The 13,999-nt window shown below is 41.1% G+C and overlaps 1 protein-coding gene across 1 annotated transcript in view; it reads left to right on the top strand.

The window, feature by feature from the left end:
* Nucleotides 1-6,201: 6,201 nt before the first annotated feature.
* The window catches only part of LOC147306608 (uncharacterized), a 125,611-nt gene continuing 117,813 nt past the window's right edge, over nucleotides 6,202-13,999 (top strand). Inside the window, exon 1 of the mRNA XM_086274096.1 lies at nucleotides 6,202-6,470. The gene's annotated coding sequence lies outside the window, so the exon portion shown is untranslated. The remainder of the gene's footprint in view (nucleotides 6,471-13,999) is intronic.

The following is a 13,999-nucleotide window of genomic DNA, read 5'->3' as shown; positions in this document are numbered from 1 at the left end:
TCAGTGGAGTGATATGCTACATGGTAACCATTATACCTGCCACATGTTAGCTTGATGCTGTGAGCATGCTGCTATGAGCGCCACCCTTAGTGCACCGCTGTGTGCAGCACTTAGTGCATAGTCTTCTTACATCCATGTTACACAGGCCCTGTAACGTTTATAATTTCAGTTTTATAAACAGTGGTGGGGCAGCATGTGTTCAGCAGGAAGTTGTATGTTTAGTGCAGGGAAAATAAATTCTGTTAGCTTTTTTTACACAGTTATAAACTTTATAGCTGTGTGGCTGTTGGCCAGAACATCCAGACTGGCCAACAGCCTGTATCCACAGGCTGTGAGGCTCCTGAACTCTCTGCCCCCCTCTCACGGACAATAACCATATCCAACTTCTTAATAGCAATGAACTGGTCTGCATTGGTGCATCATATCTTTATTCTCTTCCCCCTCCTGCCCCCCCCCCCCTCTTTCTTAAATAGATAACTATCATATCTTATATCATATCTCACAGTACAATAATATTGAATGGGTTGCATTGTTGTATTTTGTCATGTTTCTCAGGTCTTTGTCTGAATTTCTACGAACATTATTGCTAAGGATTGTCTTATTGCATTGGAGTCACACTGGGTTAAATATGTACACTTGGGTTTTAAGGGGTATTTATTATTTTCTTCTTTTTTTTTTTTGGGTTGTATGGAAGCCCCAAACGCAATTTCATTGTTCTTGACAATGACAATAAATAAATAAATACTAAATACTAAATACTAAATCTGAGAGTAAAATGTCAGAGAAATGCCAAGTGGATGATATTTCCCCATTAAATAATACCCTTCCTGTGTTTTTCACCCACTTTGTTCCTGTTCTTAAATGTGGGGCCTTATCGAACACTTTCAGGTGATACGATGCAGGTGCTGCTGTTTGTAATGAGCTTGGTAAGTCCAGTTTTAATTGGAATAAGATGCCGAAGAATCTAAAACTTCCCTCGCCTTAATCCGAAGGTCATTTCAGCTGCTGTTGTTTATGGATTTGTTTGCTTTGTTTTAATATAATTTCATTACTTTTCTTTTTTACTGAAGTCATTTTTGTAGATTTTATAAGATTTCTTATGTGTGTTTTGTGGTTATTGTTGTGGTTTGTTTTGGTGTCTCTGTCACTTTATTACTTTTATCACTTTACCAAGCATGTTTCAAAATATGTGAAACAGTAAGATATATATAGATCATTTGATTTTGAGGACATGGTTCAAATTAGGCAATAGATTTTCATTTTTCTCCTTCCTTCCATGCATAATTCCCTCAACACTGAGTGGCCTTCATGGGGCTTCATCAAACAATGACAAACTGCCCAGAGCACATCAGTCCAATGCAACAAGACAGGTGAGACGTGTCTCCTTTGCACGTCATTTAGCCAAAGTCATTGGAGAGCAATGATAAGCCTGCTGGTGAATGGCTTGAATGAATGGTTAGATGTGGCCGCAAACCTCATTACGAGGACAAACCACGTTCGGCGGGAGGCTGATATCTCTTGCACAGGCGCACTTTGCAGTCTTGAATTTGAATAGAGAAAGGAGTAATGCTTAATGCCTTTCCCTCTGTGGGTATTGGCTTGTGTGGGACAGCGACCCGTGAAATGAATATTTTTGTGAGATGAGATTTGTTATACACAAAGAGGAAGTCCCGACACAGGAGAGTAGAGGTATTGTACGTTCACGACGTGTCGAGCTCGGAGAATGACAATACTTCCGAAAAAGGAAGAAGATGAAGAGATGGGAGGAAATAAACTGGGCTTACATAAGATTACACAGAGAATCTGAAGCGGTCTTTTTCTACCTGATGTAGCAGATTGTGCAAGTCTGTCAAGTGTTCTGCATAATTTTTTCTTCTGCAAATGCTTTGTGAAAGTAGCTGAGTGAACTAATGACTTGCTTAATGAACAGTGGTGATTTTAAAATAGCGCTACATTTATTCATAAGAAAATTGCTCTTCAGATATATATGCTTTTAGGAGAACGAGAGCTCCATTAGTCTTTCTCTGGAAGAGAGAAAGACTCTTTTTAAAAACATATTCAAAAATAAGCTGTAAACAAAAGCGCCCACAGCTCACTGTGATTAAACGAACTGATTTTTTAAAAATCCTTCTAAATACTGAAACTTGCAATAATAGATACAATGTATAATTTATAAATGCTTTATTGAGAATTCTTTTTTTTTTTTTTAAAAAAAGCAGGTAGTAGAAATAATGATGAAATATTTGGTGACTTGACCGAGTATTTAAGATTATGACTCTGAATGGCCTTCATGCCATGAAGAGGCTGCAGGCGGGTTGGGGATTTGGTGACACTGCGCTCTGCGTTTTTTTTTTTTTGTTGTTGTTTTTTTGTTGTTTATCATTTTCCTAGTTTGAAAAACAAAATCGCAGATTGCAAACTAAATGTTGCAGTGCAATGAGCAGGATGCACGTGCAGACCAGCGTTATTAGTCCAGGGCGAACGTAATCGATCGCGTTCTTTTCCTACTTCACATTGAAAATTGATTTTTTTAAAATCTTGTAAATTTGTAGAAACCAAACAAGCACATATTTACAATCAGTCTTCATTGTCAGTCTTTCCATGTTGCACCAGTTTAGAGTTGTAACTTGTCTGAGGAGCTACATTATCATATATTCTACCTTCTGGACCAAATTGCTCCTGGAAAACATGAATATCTTTCGGCGAGGACGCTAATGAGCGCTTACACATATTGTAAGTATTTTTTCTGAGCTGCAGTTTCTCATCAGACTTTGTAAAATATAACAAATCGCTTTATTTCGCTCCCAAATTTTTCCTGCACAAAGGGACTGAATCAAACTAAATAAGCGATTTTCTGACGAGGAGGCAACAGCCACAGTCAGAGCACGAGATGCTCGGCTGGTTAGCAGATGAACTGTGAGCTTCAAGGTCACACTTTTCCTTCCTGATTTCACACTTTGAGAAATCAAAGTTTATCTGATGGCTGTTTATCAAAATTTACTCCAGTGTTTTATTTCTGGCCAAATTCAATAAAGATGTTTAAGTATTTGTAATTAATGGTAAAAATGTGTTAAATTTAAAAGCAATTGTAAATCCTTTGACTGACTAACAAAGAGTTATTTTAGGTTGCAGAGCTAGCACCTTTATATATAATGTTCTTATATATAAATAAGGCTGCTGCTTTGTCGTTGATAGAGATGGACTTAAATATTCGACCTGTTGCTAGTAAAGTCATATAAAGGAATGCAAAGTGTGTAATGACATCGTCCAAAAATAACAGCAGCCAGGGGGCAGAATTGAGTTGACTGCAATCTACTGACATCTAGTTGTGAACAATTATACACTATACCTTTAACCACGCAAAAGCTAATGCTAATTATATATAATTATTATAGCTTAGTATTAAATGATCAATAAACATATTTTTAGTCCACTAAAACTTTTGAAAGGCTTGCAGGAAGAATATCTGAAGAAATCTTGAGCTTGGCAGTCAGTGCTGTGTTTTTGCTAAAACTGGGGAAGGAAAAAAAAATAAAAAGATCATTTTGAGTCAAACAGCATTAATTTATGCAGTGAGAAACAACAACAGTTATTTTTACCACTAGGGCTGGACTATATCATACCGTTCACGGTAATACCGGTGTAATTTTGGGCAATGATAGGAAAATGAAATATCGCGATAGAATATGGTTAAAACGCACATACGCACATGGCGGCGACGCAGAATGAGGAGAGCGGAAGCGGATCGTTGAATGAAACGGATGAACCAGAACTGGTTTGTAAAAATGCTGCAGCTTCAGTGGTGTGGAACTGGTTTAGCTTTCGTCCGTCAGATACACAACAAAGCACTATTTTTGGTAGCCCATGCTAGCGGGCCGTCGTTATTACCGTGTTGTTTGGAAAATACGGCACACTTAAAATCAATCCTTTGATTTTTCTGAAAGTCGACAGTGCCCCTTATAATCCTGTGTGCCTTATGTATGAATTCTGGTTGTGTTTACTGACCTCGAAATGAATTTATGCACACGGCGCTCGAAAATCTATCAAATGTTTTAGTACGACTTTGCTAAGCTACGAAGCCGCACCGCTTGATGGATTGTCGGAGCATTACGGCTATCGTAGGCGGGAGTGATACGTACTGTGCTTCAACATAATATTACCGTATTGTGTGTGTATAACCTGTTTTTAAGTTATACATGGTTATGCTGAGGATATGTCGGCCAGTTTCCACTGGAAATGCCTTTTGGTTAAACTGTCAGCAACGAATTTGCATTTGCACTGTTACATTTTTATATAACTTTAATGCACATAAAAAACAGCTGCTTGTTTAATACATTGATGGGATTTTTTGCACTAATAAAGTTGTGGAGTTGTAAAGTATCTTGTCTAGTGTCAATTATATCGTCAGTTATATCATTATCGCAAATTTTCAAATGTGTATCACGATAAACATTTTTGGTCATATCGCCCTGCTCTGTTTACCACAAATAAGTCAGCACGGAAAGCCAATATTTGTAACATGTAACAATGCTTTTATGAAAACATCAGTCTCATAAAATATAATGTGTGCTGATGTCACTGTAACGTGTTATCAGCTTTAATAAATTAATAATATAAAGTTCATAAGTCCAGTATTGGTTTGTTAGCACGGTGGCTAGCACTGTCACCTCACAGGAAGAAGCTCCTGGGCCGCCAGGCTTGTAGACAAGCTGTGGACCCAAGTGCAGATGCCACCCGGAGGCGAGGAGTGAAAATGCAACAGCAGCGTTTTATTTACACAATGCAACAGATCAGAAGGAACTAAGGAAACCCTGGCGACGGTTGAAACTAAAGAATTCACTCAATTAAAGTCTTTTGTTGGTGAGGCATTCAATGTAATATAGGAATTCTGAGTTGTGCCTCACTTCTAGTTCTCTTGAATGCTTTCATAGCTAAGGATAAGGTTTGTTTCTGACTTCCTGAATTAGCGTTAAAGGTTAGTCTGGTGTTTTCCTAGTTTCTTTGCCCTCTTAATAAAGCACGGTTTAAGCAATCAAATTCTCTGGTCACGCTGGTCATGTCTCCGGGGTGCCCCCCGGTACAACAGCCGTCCCCCAGCTGTGTGTTTTGACAACCGATTTACAATAAAGATCAAATGAAGCTATGAAAACATGAATCCACCAGGTAACATGTGATCAAACGTTGCTCTGACCTGAGCTCATTATAAACCCAGACAAACAGCCATTCTGACCTTGTCGTGTCCCCTGGTGAGCTGCAGAACAATATCAGTATTTTGTATGTACCCACCTTTTCGGTGAGAGGGGATTGACTTTTTTCTGTGGGTTCATATATCTCCCCGCTCTACCTGGTCGAGCGCTGTTAGAATGCACGTGGGTTAGCTGGCCGGCTCTCTTGGCCAAGACTATAGATTTGGATTGACAGCTTTTCCATCCTGTCTGCCGCTGTTAATCATTGAAGGATTTCGGCTGCCGGCAGGCAGCTCTGCCAAGCGACCTTGAGCCCTGCTGGGGCCGAAGGACTCTAACTAAAAGCCTGTTCCCTTGTTACAGTACAGCAAGCAAGAGACACTTTAGCCAGGTGGCCCAACTGCTCCATAAGAGAGATTATAGCAAAATGTGCCACATTGTCAGAAAGAGTTTAACATGAATATCCATGTGCGGGTAATAGAATGAATACTCCTTGTGCATCATTTGACTTCCTGTGGGAATGCAGTGTCCGTCATCACCTTGGATCTCCGCTGTACAGATTTATATAGCTGGAAAATGACCGAGACAGCACAATAAAGAGAAATAAAGTAAGGAAACAAAAGAATATGACAGCTGTTGTTAGAGATGATTCAATAGTTTGTCCACAGCAACTCTGAAGAAGCTGGAGAATGATAGCAAACATGAAATATTTGTTGCCAAGAAGGGGAAAATATTAAATGTTGTGCAAAAGAGAAGTTAGATGGAGGTCGTGCAGCAGACATAAGCCTTTCACCACGTCCTACAACAATGCTCTGCTCTGTCTATGCTCTCCATAACTCTCCATCTGTATGAAAGCAAAAGAGCAGGATCCACACTCCAGTCCCAGGTTTTCGCTCCAGCCGTGCTTTTGGAACCAGCAGCAGTAAATGCCTGTTTTGCCTGCCTCGCTCCTCTCTCCCTCCCTCTCCTCCTTTTCTGCGCGCTACTCTGCTCTGCTGCAGTGGATGGTCCTCACGTTGCGCTCGCAACTCGTCTTAGTGGAGGAGATCTGAGCATCTCGCAGCCGTTTTGCCACCCTTCTTTGCCTTTTTAGCCGTTCCTTTTGCCAGCCCCTTACCTTTTCTCAGAAGGTTTGGATCAATGTGAGGCAAAAGTCATAGGATAGATGAGAGAGCTCAGGAAGTCTTTAATCTCATGCACTATGACTGTCTAATCTTCTGCTGTCTCCAGATGACAGAGAAGCTTGTGGTCCTAGATGCCTCCTGCTTTTAGACTGTGTGCCAGGTAAGTTGTTTCTCTGGCTTCATGTTCATTCATGTTCGTCATGTGTTTGTTGTGGCAGGTTACAGAGAAGCTCCGTTTACCCATTTCTCCCTGAAGGAGGCTGATATGTTGTCATGAGGAGATATGTTGGTGGAAGTTATGTACAAACACAAGTCCAACACAGGCTGTATGTAACATATGTGCACCTGTCTCCAGTTTTGTGCTTTTAATAGACCAGCTGAGCTTCTGTGCAAAAAAAAAAAATCCTGCAGCAACTTAAAACTGTTAGTTCAAAGACTGAGGCAGCTCTGTTTACCTCCTGGTGCTGTAAAATGGTTTGCACGTTCCACATGCAGCCATAAATGATGTGGACTGACGGTAGCTCCATAAATGTGTGTTTGAGTCCCTCACTGTGGTTTTTGGGGAGGGGAAGCAGTGGCAGAGGTAGTGCATACACAGTGCGGTGCAGCAGGGATGATAACAATGAGATTCTGTGACAGCGCTGTGAGGAGAGGGCACTGCTGTGGGTGTGTGAGCGTGTACATGTGGGTGTGGGGCAGTGTTGTATGTGTCTAATGTAAAGTTTCAGCGGGCTGGGCTCTGTGTGGGCGGCTTTTGTGAATGAAGTGCTTTTAGTCTGAATGCATGCGTGTGCATGCGTGCTTGTACTGTTGCGTGTGTGTTTCCCTTTCAACGCTATCGTTTGTCGCTGCTCCGCTCACTGTGGTTGTGCCCGTAAGGGCACGCGCTCTCTTTTGGGAAACACTCGTCCGCGGCGCAGCGCCGTCTCCTCATCAGGTATTGGGTGGCGTTCCGCTGTGGGTGGTGACTTGGTGACGAATTACAACCTGGGTTCCCAGGTTCTCACCTACTGGTGTAAATCAGCTGCTTGGTGGAGCGCAGAGCCACAGCAGCCAGTTAGAGGAGATGCTTTGGATGTTCACTGCTGCACTGCAGACAGACTCTCACACTGAATCTACTTAGAGACACGATGTTATTCAGCCACAGACAGCGTGGGCTCAGTAAAGAGGCTCTTTATCTATCACTTCACAGTATTTAAACAGATGGTTGTAATCCAAAGTGACATCCAGCAGGCTGTGTGGTGTTTTTGCAGATGCAGGTGGACCGATCCCCGGGGAATTATCACCCATTGTACAACTGTGCACATAATGCCACTATGCTAAGTAATGACATAATCTAAACGTGTGAACTATAAGCACTAAATGCTTCTTCTGGCTCGTCTGCCATGCCCTCCCCCCGGGCAGTGCTCACTACTTGTACAGGATTTTCCTCACACATGTACTCTGTTGTATATTATTATTGTGTATAATGCTGCAAGCTGTGTGTGCATGTATCAGGACTCCATGTCACACTGAAGTGTCACTGTACTGCAGCTGTATGCATTCACCCTCAGCTCACCTGCTTGATTTTCAGCCTTTGCAGTTAAAACAGGAAAAAAAGCAACCAAGTGACTCAATGCATGGAACCAGTTTAAGTGTCAGTGAATTTCAGTTCATGTTCCAGACCCATAAATAATTGAGTTTCTTCATGGATCAGTAGAGTACATGAGCACACATATGCAAAGCTTGAAGACTTCAAAGTCACAAGTTTCCTTACTAACCATAATGAAGGAATGTGTCTTTTTGCCATATTTATTAGACCAGAATAAAATGCAGCAGCAGAATTTATAACAGTATCCAAAGAAAAACAAATTTAACTCCATATTCTGTAAATTGAACATTAACTCATTCTTAAACTCTTAAACTCTTCAAACGAACGCAGTGACTACAGATAAGATTACACAATCTGCTCTTACCTCTCTTTTACTTAATGCGCTTTAATGTGCCTCCATGATTAGCACATGTGTTTAAACACGCGCTTCCACTCATCACCTTCACAAACTGTTTTGCACAAAGCCCAAGTAATGAAACACAAGCTGCCAGCATCTTTGTGAAGCAGTTTGCACTGATCTTTTGCTTTAGTATCAGAAGTGGATCCACCACCTGCACCGACACCATCATTTCCCATATTTTGAAAGGTTCATGCATGTTAATAACAACACCCATGTATAAACCAGCTTCATGCTCTGCTAAGCTGCTGGGCCATTACTTTATTCAGTACCAATTTGTTTTCGGCAAGCACTAAACTTGAGAAATCGTGTTTGTAGTATGTCACCTGGCTTACAATAACACGGAGAATAGTAGATTGTCTTGTCAGATAACTGCTCGGTGTGGCTTGTCCCTTTCAGCACCCTTAGAGGAAATTAGGATGAAGCAAGAATTAGACAGATGCAGCTGTTAGCCCCGCAAAAACCATTTTATTGCACAAAATGTTTTTTATTTTTTTACACAATGATAATGCTGTTTCCTGAGGATGATTGGCGTGGCCTGTGTTTGGGCTGAGGTCTTTTTATCTTAGCTAGTTTGGCCGTTTCACTTCTGTTTGATGCACCGTCTCAAAGCGCCTGCATGAATTAAGCAAATGTTTTCCAGAAGAAGCCAGTAAAGAATGAAAAATGGACCAGTGGGTATTATTTTACATGCTGTGGTAGGACTCGACTTAAGCGGGCAAAGAAGTGCAGGAGACTGATGCTGTCTAGTGTAGCAAGTGATTTATTCACCATTTTGTGGCCCAAACAATATTTACAAAGAAACAAATAAGAAACTCAACTCTATAATTAACTCAGTTCAAATAAACATAACTGAACTTAAATCAACGGAAATTAAGGTCAAACTGCACACAGCTACACTGACCTGAACCTTTCTCCTAAAACACCTGAGTTCTTCTGCTTAAATAGTCCACTTAACCAAACAATTTCTCCTCTGGACTATTCCATTCAGTAGGTAGGTAAGATGAACGTGATTATATTCAAACGTCTACTACTCCTCTTTACTGGCAACATAAACTCTGGTGTAATCAATACATATTACAACAATAAATCTATTTCTTCTCAAACCCTCTAAAATCAACTTTATTAAATTATAAGAGTTCTTCCCCTTCCCCCAGCAGGTATAAAGCAGGAAGTAAAACTACATTTCCTCCTTTTGTTTCTGCAAGACAGGTAGGTAAGGTAAGTTTAAACAATACAAATTAACAGTTGAAATAAAGAACATGTTAACTTAACAAACTTGTAGGAATTGATTTAAACCAAGATGTTATATAATCTGTAAAAGTGCAAAACATAAACAAACCTGGGATAGTAGATGTTTGCCTATTGCAGATTACATGTGAAATATGGTTAAATCAAAACAAGAATGTTAACTAAGAATATAGACAAATGGTCTTCTCACCCACTTTGTCACACATGCAAAATGATAAGTGCAGTAAAGATTGCACAGAAGCCTTCTGAGTGATCTTGGCGGTTCGCGTCAGATACAATCAAACACTTAAAACAGTCGCCGGCTGTAAACAAATCAGAGGGAACATGACAGCATGGAAGGATTCCTGCAGCCTATCATCTCTCTGTCTTGACATGTAGCTGCAGCAGTATGGAATATCACCATCAGCACATTGTAATGTCAATCATTTCCTTCTACTGTACTGCATATTAGGAAACTCCATAATGGCTGTAACAAGGAGCTTTTAATTTAATTGTGCAAAGGCCTGGCAGTCAGACGCTGTGCAGGAAGCGAGGGAGCTTGAAATGATTATTCGCCTGCAAAGGTTGCAGACAGGTTTTGGAAAACACTGATGCTACAGTAACAAATCAAGTTTGCAGTGCCCAGATTTCAAGGTTGGAGGTTGATTTTCAAAAAGGAAAAATATTGCCACAGTCCAATAGTGACCAGTTACTGGAACGACAGAGAAGGAGAGGAGAAGTGGTTGCATACATTTAATGCGGTACAGCCTCGGGGACTTTACTGCAAAGGAATGCATTCCTCTGAAGACTTCATTTGTTATGCATCATCATTTCAGCAGCTGACATGGATGAAAGCTGTGGCCGGGCTGTGCTTAGGATAGTCGCTGAGGATAATGCTCCGGATGAACGTGTGAACTGACGCACAGATGGTGGCCCGGCACCGACAATAAGTCACCAGTCAGTGCGGGGCATCCCACTTGCTGCAGATGATGAGCTGCTGATATGAGTTGTGTCCTTTTTGTTGGTCGTGAATGTGTTTGCGTGAGGCGTGCTATCTAATGGGATAATGGCTTTGCTGGGATAATGGTTTTGACTCCAATCAGAGTCCAGCTGACTCCATCAGCGCTCTCATTTTGGAACACTTACCCAAAAACACACATACACAAGAACACAGGCTGGATGCTATTGAGGTTCTGAGCAGCCGCCTCTTCAGAGGAGGCTTCTCTCCCAACAGAGAATCTTGAACTGAGCCCAAAAACAAAAATAAGAGAAGAAGAAAGCCTTCTGTTCTTCTTCTGCCTTGGCATCTCTCCCCCTTCTCCTTCTCTGTGTGTCTGTCACTCACCAGCGCTCTCAGTCCACTATAGCTCTGCTTTTATCTCTCTCTCTCTCTCTCTCTGTCCCTGGGCAGTCAATAGGTTGCACTGCATCCTGAGTCCGTGCCAGAGCCCAGCCTCTGAGCCACAGGTAAAGCATTAAAGCCAAATGACTCATGCACTGAAACAGAACAAGCTCTTTGCTACTTGAAAGCACTGCTTGGGCTTGCTTCTTAAAAGTTTCACCTGAATAAGCTGCTCCAACTGCGATGCTTTCTCCCTTTAGCTGCACCGACAGTTAGCTGACACACCTTTGTGCCTCAAAGTCAAAGGATGAGGTAGCACAAAGGGCTGTGTGTGTGTGTGTGTGTGTGTGCGTGTGTGTAGAAACATGAATTACAGTTTTTGTTTTCTTTGTTTTTTTAGAATTATTAGGTGGAGAATAAAAATAACTTACCGTTTATCGTTATTACCATTAACACGACGTCTTGAGACGGATCACTCTGATGCTGCATTCACTTGTTGTTCTGCTAAACTCAATAAATGTGCCCTGTAAGTAAATCGACCTGACTATACTGGACTCGGAGTTTAAATAGGCAATTTGGTCAGATCACAAGTGCAATACAGTATTAAGCTGATTATTGCACAGAACTCATTACACTTGGCTTCCTACCTTTCTAGCTTATTAGAAAAGAACATGAATAACCAGTTTATATAAAATTATTTTAAATCCACACTAATGCACAGTCATGCCAGTGCCTTCACTTTGTAGCTCTGGTTTAGCTAAGATTTGGATCTTTGCTCCTTCGTTCACATATTTCCATCATATATTATGGGTGAGGTTGGGTTATATTTAGGCAGCCTGGGGCTATTTGGTACTTGGACTGCTCTGTTAATTTAAAGCACCTTAAATGCAGTTTAATGTAGTATTTCATCATCACATTGTCATCGATTGGGGAGACTTCATTGCCATGGCAATGATAATAACCAGCGTCAGCGCGAAGCTGAGAAATTAACAACTATGTGACGTTTTATTGACTCATACATCCACCTGGGCTCCCTCTGGTTACACCGCACAGATCAGAGTGATTATTACTCCAGTGAATATTAAAATATGTCATTTTTGGGAATTTGCCAGAATGACTAATGCTCTTCTTCATGTGAGAACAGTTTTATTTCAGAGAGCCACTTCTGCGTTATCCTCTTGTCCTCCTGCTGTCCTGGAGATGTGTCATCCAGTGCAAAAACCTTCGTTTGAAGCAAAAAAGTTCACTTTGACATTACAGACGAGTGTCCAGTATGTTCCCAAAACATAGAAAATGTGATTAATTGGGGAAATGCTCACAGTATAATTCAAAAACAATAAAAATGTGTATAACCTATGGGCTCAAAATGTGGTCATAAATATTTTGTACTTGTAAATCGGTTTTGTACTTGTAAAAAAATTTTGTCCATGCGTAAAAAAGATTTGTGTGTGTAAAAAAGATTTGTGTGTGGACTTAGCCCAAAAAAAACCCTGCAAGTTACAAGTACGAATTTTGACCCTATTTTTCTTCCTTTAAACAATCCAATCAGAGAACAGATGGGTTTGGCTGTCGGAGGGGCACTTTTTTGAACTGCAGGTCCTTGAAGGGTAATCTCTATATAAATATCCGATAGCAGTTAGGTCCCCTTACTTTCAGCAGCTGTTGAAAGGATAAAGTTGTGGTATGTCAGTGGTTAGAAATACCATTATTACTTTAGGATTGCCACAACGTCAGGGCTGACCCGGGACCACTGCTGTGAGTCACAGTGCGCAGCATAAAAGTCCTTTCACATCGGACGCAGGATGTGCTGCTAATGCTAATTGCTAACTAAAAGCAAAGGATCCAGAATTTGTTGCTGGCTGCTGAGCTCTGTGGGTTTTTGCAGCAGCTCTACCTGTACTAGATGCACCTGCTCCTTGTCGTTTTTATCTCTGACTTTATGTGAACTACAAGAGTTTGTGGGTTTTTTTTGCTAGTTCTTCAAATGTTCAATAAAAACATATATGCTAATTCATAACGAAGAAAGCTTTGTAATGAAAACACTGCGCTGCCGCCCCCCCCCCCCGCGTCCGCAGCGCTGTTGAAAAGGCTGTAGAAGTCCCTGTATTAAACACGTAGTCCTGTGACAGAAAAATCACCAAACTCGGACGACCACAGACTGTTTTCCTTCATGGTGATGAAGGAAAACGCTGGGTTGGCATGTAAAAGGGCATTTATTCCCTTCAAAGACCAGGGGCCCGTTCTTCGTACGTCGCTCACTACATCCAAGATCAAATGACACATCCAAGACCAAACCATCGCGCTAACCGTGAGCTCGCTAATCCGGTTCCCCGAACACACCTGTTGTTGACGATTAGTACAGCTGGACGCAGTAATGTGACATCACTGGGTGTCGTAAAAGGGGCTACGCATCGATAGTAGAAACATTGATCGGCAACCCGCTGATTGGTCGGCGAAAATGTCGAAGGGGCGCGCTCGGTATTTTCCGGCAGCAGAGCAAGAACTCTTGATTGAGGGATTTCAGGAGTTTCAGAGTTTAATTAAAACGCAAGGGAACACTGCAAAGGCTGCAAAAGCAAGGAGAGAGGGCTGGCAGGAAGTTGCTGACAAATTAAACTCGTAAGTAATTCAATAATAACAATAATAATGGAGTGGGTTTATATAGCGCTTTTCAAGGCACCCAAAGCGCATGACAATACCACTATTCAGTCACTTTATTATTTATTCATAGATTTATTATATTACACTATATTATCCAATATTATATTACATTATATTATATTGTTATATTATATCCCCTTTCACATTAGAGCCACAACAGGACCCACTAGAACATGGGAACAAGTAAAAGTGGAATATAAGAATATTCTACAGAATGGTAATATTTATCACTTATATTGCTTTTCGTCTCTTGGAAAGAGACCCTGAAATAATCTATTTGTTTGTTCATAACAGCAACCAAGAAAAGGGCAGAGCAAAAAAAAGACAGGTGGTGGTCCTGCACCCCCTCGTCAACAAGTTGGTTAAGTAAATAATATCCTCACGGGAATATCGATATCTCAATGAGCACACTGTCGCGCTGAGCTAAAGGATCCTGTCTGTCCCGCAATATACGCTGGATTCTGAGGA

This window comes from Aulonocara sp. 'chitande type north' Nkhata Bay, linkage group LG19 (genome assembly GCF_057382095.1).
Source record: "Aulonocara sp. 'chitande type north' Nkhata Bay isolate Kocher_YH1m ecotype deep benthic linkage group LG19, A_spYH_male_GT1.1, whole genome shotgun sequence".
NCBI classification, from domain to species: Eukaryota; Metazoa; Chordata; class Actinopteri; order Cichliformes; family Cichlidae; genus Aulonocara; species Aulonocara sp. 'chitande type north' Nkhata Bay.
This window is presented reverse-complemented; position numbering and strand designations above follow the sequence as displayed.